General features: G+C 35.0%; 1 protein-coding gene across 1 annotated transcript in view; it reads left to right on the top strand.

Annotated features, from left to right (window-relative positions):
- Positions 1 to 7935, top strand: part of rimbp2b (RIMS binding protein 2b) — a 211516-nt gene that overhangs the window by 11712 nt on the left and 191869 nt on the right. The gene's annotated exons all lie outside the window — the stretch shown is intronic.

Below are 7935 nucleotides of genomic sequence, written 5' to 3'. Positions count from 1 at the left end.
CAGGCTCTGTAGTTTGGTAATTGCCATTAAGCAGATGGATTTTTCTGTACAAATTGACATACAGAACACTAATTGCAAAAACAGTCCCCTTGATGCAATTTGTGAATAAATATCTTGTTTTCTTCTTGGGTCTTGCTGAAACTGAATTTAACCTGCAGCCGCCAGACAACCTCATCCTTTGCAGCATGTGTTGCTGTACTATGTAAGGGATGATAGTGTCAGGGTTCTGATCACCCTGTTGGGGTTATTTTGTGATAAAACTGGCTGAATGTACATTAACCCACTTATTACATGGCTACTAACCAAATAAATAAATACATGGACATAAAATATTGATTTGCGTTGAATATATGTAATTATGTAAAGAAGAGTGGTTTTCGTTTAAAACCACATTTATTTCTCTATGTTTTGACCTTCCGTACACACTGAGAATGCGTTTTTGTCCAACGAAAACTGAGTTTTTGGAAAACGCTCTCCCAAGTTGATAAATCTGAAAAAGGTGTGTTCGGATTGTAATGTAGACAGGATGGAGATATTCGAAAACGATGATGTACTTGTTGTCATATGAGCCCTAAACAATCATGATGGCCGCCCATGCTGTAGCTCCATTGTTGTGCATTGTTAAAGATAAATGTTATTTAGTACAACCTTCACATTGCATTCCTTCAAATGCGATGGGAAGTTTACTCGGAAATGCTGTCTGGAGATGGAACACGATGATGATTGCGTTTCAAAACATACATGGAAATGACGCAGGTCCAGGTTTCTTACATTTATCCTGCATGTGCAGTAAGGGTATTTAAGCACTTTCAGAGCTTTAAGTGTGGATGAGCAACTTTTGGAAAATGTTTGAAAATAGCAGTGTGGATGGAGATCGTTTCGAAAATAAAAACGGCTTTTTCAAATGTAACCAGATTTGTTTGAATGCAGCCTGAATCCCACCTCCAGTTTGCTTTGTAGTTCTTTTGGTGTTTATTTTGTAAATAATGGCCATCTGACTAGGGGTGGGTAAAAATATAGATTTTCCTATGCATCTCCATCTTCATTTGAGCAATCTTGATATCGAATCTTAAATCCCAAGATCGATGTTTTACTCTGTGCACAACCCTTTACTACAATGAGAGGAAATCACTCACATTTGTATCCAAATTTCATGCTACGAGACTAAATTTTACAGTATATATTTGGCAACTGGTTGGTAAATATTTTGATTTTACTCACCAGTAATTGTGTAGTATAGTGGTGGAGTATACAGATCCTTTCACTGCGTGTTGACAGTAAAAGTTGTTGTGTGTAATGTGTGTCCAAAAACTAAATCCATGTGAATAATTTTTCATTGAATATTGTCTCTTTAAAGGTGCAGGTTGTAAGATTCAGAAACCCTTGTTATTAATGACACATGTGGCCTTTAAGTGAACTGCATCCAGCTACCTGTTACTCGTGCTCGTGCTCACACTCCATAGGGACGTGATTGAGCGAGGATCCAAAATAATGGCGTAATGTACAAAGAGACAACGTGATTCACCGGCATCATGCTGACATATGAGGTAGCATAATTAAAATTGTATGGCTATGATTGTTCTACTACAAACTTTGAGACTGTATATTATATTTGACTCTCCAGTGCTGGAACAGGGCTAAAACAAAGTGTGGATATAGGTTATGCAAGACTGTAGTTTGAAGTAATTACTTTTCTTTGCATGATACATTGACTGCATTTATACATATGTCGGCGTTAGCTAGCTAGCCAGCTTTATCAATAGCTGTTAGCTAAATTTAGTGGATGATGACAGTAGCTGTTTATAAAATAGACTGCACATTATAAATATGGTGACACAATTCAGTATTGATGTGATTCCATCACAACTGTCATTTTGATATATCAATGCTCTATTGTTTTATAATAATAGAATGTAAATATTTTCTGTATAACCAAGTTACGTTACACTTATGAATTGAGCTTTTTGCATTATCTTAAACATTGTCTAGCATTCATTTCATGTGTTATTGTAGTTTACCTGGCTGAATAATTACAGATTAACGTTGACTTTAACCCTCTGGGGTCGACGGATGCGCCGGCGCGCCCTACTGGATTGTTTTCGTCATTACAGTGGAAACAACATAAAATTCTCCGTCATTTTGGGGCATACAGATAAGTTTAAGACATCATTAGAAACTATAAAGGGTCCACTTTTATTTGTGTACACTCACAATAACAACAAAACCTTGTGCTTTTGTAAAATAAAGAAAATAAAAAGTTTGAGCTTTCAGCTGTCTCTGTGTTTGAGAGCATATATCTGAAACACGTCACAAAAATGAACTGAAACTCCGTGAATACTTATCACACAAACATGAAACATGTCTAAAGAAAGCTTAAAACATCTACTTTTAAACAAAACAATTCAAATTTAAAAGTAATATTCTCCTGCAATGTAATCTGTATGAAACAAAATAATGTACAGTTTCTCCCGGCTCAGCTAATTATCTCTAATGTGATCACACCCACGGGCAGAGGGCACTATTCATCCGTTAATGTGCTGAGACGATCAATGCAAATGGTAAACGCACCCGACTGTGCCTTAAAAGTCCATTCACTTTTCTGCACGTTTGAATGTCAGCACGATACACAAGTGAGAAAACTCCTGGATAGTGACGAAGAGTTAAAATTTTCCTCAGAAGAAGAGCGGGACTCCGATGAACGTTTGTATTTTTAAGAGAGACTTGATCCAGCGGAGGATACAATTTCGGACAAGTAAGTCATTTAGTTTTACTTACATTAGTTGACATGCTATTTTATATAAACATGTATATATTTTACTAGTGGGACTGTTTCCAGTCTTGCCAGCCAGGATTCAGATTATTGACATTTGAAATATGTCCTAATAAGCAAGATATAGTTACATTTAAATGCTGTTTCGGCTAAAGCAGGTATTTAAATTGTATGCTGTATGATATAAATATGATATGTAATATGATATAAAAATAATATGAAGGTTTAGATTATATTTTATCTAATGTTTATGCTGCCTCATTATCATCAACAAAGCTTGTGCTTGCAAATATCTGTTCAGGTGTAAATGAGTAAAATGCACTTTAAATATGACCATATTAGAAAATCACCATCTTAATGACAATGATTTCTGAAGGATCATGTGACACTGAAGACTGCAGTAATGATGCTGAAAATTCAGCTTTGATCACAAATTGCATTTTACAATATATTCAAATAGAAACTGTTCTTTGAAATTGTAAAATGAGTTCACACAATGTTTTTACTGTATTTTGGATCAAATAAATCCAGTCTTGGTGAGCAGAAGTTTCTTTTAAACGGTAGTGTAGGTCTAAAATTAATAAAGTCTTAATGTAAAGAATATGTATAGTCAGATTACTTCTTTTGATCATTAAGTCTCCTCACATTCATTCTCTTTCTGTCACATTCCTCAGTGATAGGCCCAGGTGAGGGGTCTTTTGTCTCCTCATGTGTGAATTACAATCAATATTTATGATAGTTCACGCCTCCTCGCATATGACCTTTCTAACACTAAAAGTGTCTTACAAAAGTTCAATTAGTATATTGTTTTGTATGAATGAGTGATCAGGATGGTTTTCACATCATTTTGTAGTAAAACTCTAGGCTGCAAGATCCAGTTCTCAAAAGGCTTGTGGACAAATGTTTAGTATGTGTTATATGGCCTTATTTCAATGACTTTTCAAAAACCATGCATAAACTTTATTTTCTCAAAAATACAAACATGTACACACATGTAGCTCACATATTATTGTAGCCCAGTTTGTGTTATCAGACTTTAGCACAAATGTCAAGGCATGTCAAACCTTCTCCAGGGCCCAAAACACCCTCAGACCCCAGAGGGTTAACCTGACCTTAAGCATAAAGAGAAGATTGTTTAAATTATTTGAAAGTTATGAAGTAAGGTAGCTTGCCATTTGTCAGCATTAGCAGGCAAGATCAAGTTAGCTAAAATGACACAGATCAATCCTTATGGTACTATATTTCACATGCTTTGCAGTTATGTAAGCTTACCTGTCCAGTAAGAAGAACGCCAATTCAGGGTCGGTTTTTATCTCCAAATCCAAACGTGCCCTCCAGGAATCAAAATGCCGTGCTGATGTTCACTCTAGTTTAGCTTAGCCAGATGGGATTCAATAGATAAATGTTTTTTTTTTAGCTTACTTGGAGTTTGTGTAGGAGTCGGTGTTGTGCGTCGGACGTTTGCTGGATTCCATCTCTAAGATAAGATTACCAGGTTTTGCAGATTGTTGTCACTGTTGAATAGCGGAAGAGAAGCGATTACTGTCAAGGCAAGGCTCTTGGGAGCCTTCACATCTTTTGAATTTTCCCTGCAAAAGTGACCCACTCCCTTCGCATGAAAGTCAGTCTACAGGCTTTAATAGGCAACCTAGGAAGTCTAGGAAGGGCAATTTTTTTTAAGTTGCGTTACAAGCAGTTCACATATTGGTAATATATGTGTGAATATTACATGAAACACTTTACATATTGCACCTTTAAATACACTTTATGTTCTTTACAGTCAGTTGTTGATCAAATACAACAAAAATAAATGTATTTATAATCATACATAGCACTGATGAGATAAAGCCATTCGAGTCTCTTATTAATATGCACTAATTTACCGAGACTTTTTACAGAAATTTCTTTTTTTTTTAAAGAGACAGTACCGGTTTAGCATGTGTTAAACAAATAAATGAAAATACCTGTACATTTTACAAATTATGCAATTAAACAAAAAAACATGTAACAAAAAATAATATATGCAATATAATATAATATTTATTGATTTAATTCATGTATTTGTTAATTTATAAATGTTAAAATGTGATCAAAATTATAAAAAATAATAAAATATAATTAGTAATAATATTTTCATAATGTACCTAGTTAGAGTCCCCTGTATAATCTCAATATAAGATGATTTCTTTCATATAGTAGCAAAAGGGACAGTATAACTGAAATATACCCATCTGAATCAGTATTGAATCAAATTGAATTGGAATATAATCGAGAGCTTGTAAATATATATAACGCCATTTCATCCCCTTTCATAACCTTCATAAGTCTCAAATCTCTCACTCATGTTCCCTCTCTGAATGCCCCCCCATACCCTTCTTTGCTTGCTTTAGCTTGCCTTATTGTCTCTGTCTTCAAAAACTGCACACTTCTTTAAGTAGATTCAAGTTGGAATTGATTGAAAGAGATTGGAAGACTGATTTCAATATAAAGGACACACACTGCTGTCCACACTTCAGATCAGCTTAAAACCTATAGCAATTGTGTTGTTTTTGCACAGGTAACATGTTCTAAAATATAAAGGCTACATACTGTGTGCTACCGGAACTATCACAGTTGTGTTTTCCACTTCCAAACAGCAGAGAGTGTTAACACTCTTGTTCGAAAACTGCTTCAAAATAGCATTAAATTCTGTAATATTACTTTTTGGTACTAAATAGCCAAGACCCTTTTTTAGGTTCCATTAGGAACAACAGCCTAATGCAGCAGCAACATTTTTTAAATCCTAACATAAAGAAGGCTCTAAGTTGATCTATTAATATCATTAAAGAACCTTTCAGGAACCCTCCTTTATTAGAGTGAGCAGTCATGAGTAATATGGAGCTTGTGTAGCATGACATTGTACTGTACTAAATGGATTCTGACAATGCTTAGTGCCTGGCTGGCAGTACAGGGCATGTCTCTCTCTCTTTCTCTTATTCCCTGTATCCCTGCTTTACTTGAGCAGCGTCAGTCATGTTCAGATTACATAACTACCCCCCATGTTTGTCTACTGTAGTCGAGACAAATGCTTGACAAGGAATCCACCATGGTGTTGTTCACCAGGGGTTAAAGTGCATTATTTGTATCATATTTGTTATTTCTGGTGCTGTACGCCCATTGTATGACTCTGATCAGGCAGGTGCTTGTGACTGTGACCATTTTTATTTGTTCTGTGTAAAATGCTGTTTTTAGGATTATTATATTAGATTCTTCCTCAGCATAGAGGATTTACTGTTAGGTTTAGATTTGCTAGTGTCCTCTCTGTATCTGTGCTGATCTGTGATTTTTTTGACGGACAGCAGCCAACAGACAGAGCGTAAGCCTTTACACAGAACTCTGCAGCTGCTGGGGAAATGGACATGCTTTTGAATTATGAAGTATGTGTGTGTTTGTGTGCATGCGAGAGGGAAAGATAGAAAGAGAGAGAGAGAAACTGGGCAAAATAAAAAAAGCATGAGAAAGAGAGAGAGAGAGAAAGATGGTGAGGATGATAGGAAGAGAGAAAGAAATAGGAGGGATGTGTTAACACCAAGAGGAAGAGACAAATGTCAGTAAGTGGCTGGTGTTTGCATACAAATGAAGATGGATGATAATAGAGGAGGCTATATTTATTTGTGTTGGCATATGTTTGTGGGTGTGTTTTGTGTGATTAGTTCACCCAAAACATTTCAATTCTGTCATTATTTACTCATGTTCCAAGCCAGTATGCTGTTATTTTTTCAGTGCCATATGATAGGAGATTTTCTAAAGAATCATTCAGCAAGTCTTTTCTATGCAATGACACTTCATTGAACCAAGCTCAAAAATGAATAAATAAAAGAACCATTACAGTCACAAATATAATGTATTTGCTCTTCCAATCTGAGGCCATACAATAGCTTTGTGTGAGGAACACCGAAATTTAAGCCGTTATTCATTGATAATCTTCCTTTGCTGATAATCTTCTCCATTCTGCATATTTGAACTGGAATGCTATGTTCGTTAATGACACACTTGAGAACTAATGGTGTTTGGTGTCAAAAACTGAATTTGAATGTGACACAAATTAGATTTTAGAATTTAGGGTAAAGGAATATTCTGGGTTCAATACAAGTTAAGCTCAATTGACAACATTTGTGGCATAGTATTGATTAAAGAATGATTTTGACTTACCCCTCTTTTTAAAAGGCAAAAATCTTGGTTCCAGTGAGGCACTTAAAATGGAAGTGAATGGGTCCAATCCGTAAATGCAAACATTCTAAATATTTCAAAAGTATAGCCACAAGACATAAACAATATGTGTAAACATGATTTTAGTGTGATAAAATTGCTTACAAAACGTTTCTGTGTTAAGTTAAATCCAATTTTACAATTTGTTGCCATGAAGATGTACTGTCAACAAACCCTAAAACCCTAAAATGACTGTAAAATGAAGGTTTAAACATTTTATAACTCAAACACTACATGAGTTTTAACAGAAGAATTAATGTAATTGCTTTTATAAAATTATAAGCTTCACATTTCTGCCTCTAAACCCTCCAAAAATTGGCCACATTCACTTTCATTGACCCAATCTCTTCCATCGTAAGTGCCTCACTGTAACCTCAATTTTTCTTTTTTTTCTTCTTTTTTTAAAGAAAAGGACAGACCAGTCAAACACATATTAGTTGTAATCAACATTATGTCACAAATGCGGTCGATTGAGCTTAAGTAGTATTGAACCTAAAATATTCCTTTGAAGTCTCACAAGAAGCGATTGTTGGCTTCAGAAGATTCAGAATATAGTTTGTGAATTGTAATAACTTGCTACTTTCGTGGTCTTTTCATGCCTTTTTGTTTTTGAGTCTGACAAAAGTTTCTTGCAAATCTTGCAAAAGATGCTTCCTTTTGTCCTTTTTTGTTCAACAAAACAAGACAAATGACTGCTTTGGAACAACATGAAGATGAGTAAATAATTACATAATTAAAATTTTGTGTGTATGTGTGGTCATTTATTTACATATGTTTTATGCCGGTGATTTCAAATGCTACTGATTTGTTTGTGTTTGTCATTGTAAACAGCGGATACATAAAGCATTTGGACTGAAAAAGGTTATGTTGCATGCACATAACCTTGCACAGTTTCTCCCATATGTGTTTCTCTTAAA

The sequence above is a fragment of the Xyrauchen texanus genome, chromosome 27 (genome assembly GCF_025860055.1).
Source record: "Xyrauchen texanus isolate HMW12.3.18 chromosome 27, RBS_HiC_50CHRs, whole genome shotgun sequence".
Taxonomy (NCBI): domain Eukaryota; kingdom Metazoa; phylum Chordata; class Actinopteri; order Cypriniformes; family Catostomidae; genus Xyrauchen; species Xyrauchen texanus.
This window is presented reverse-complemented; position numbering and strand designations above follow the sequence as displayed.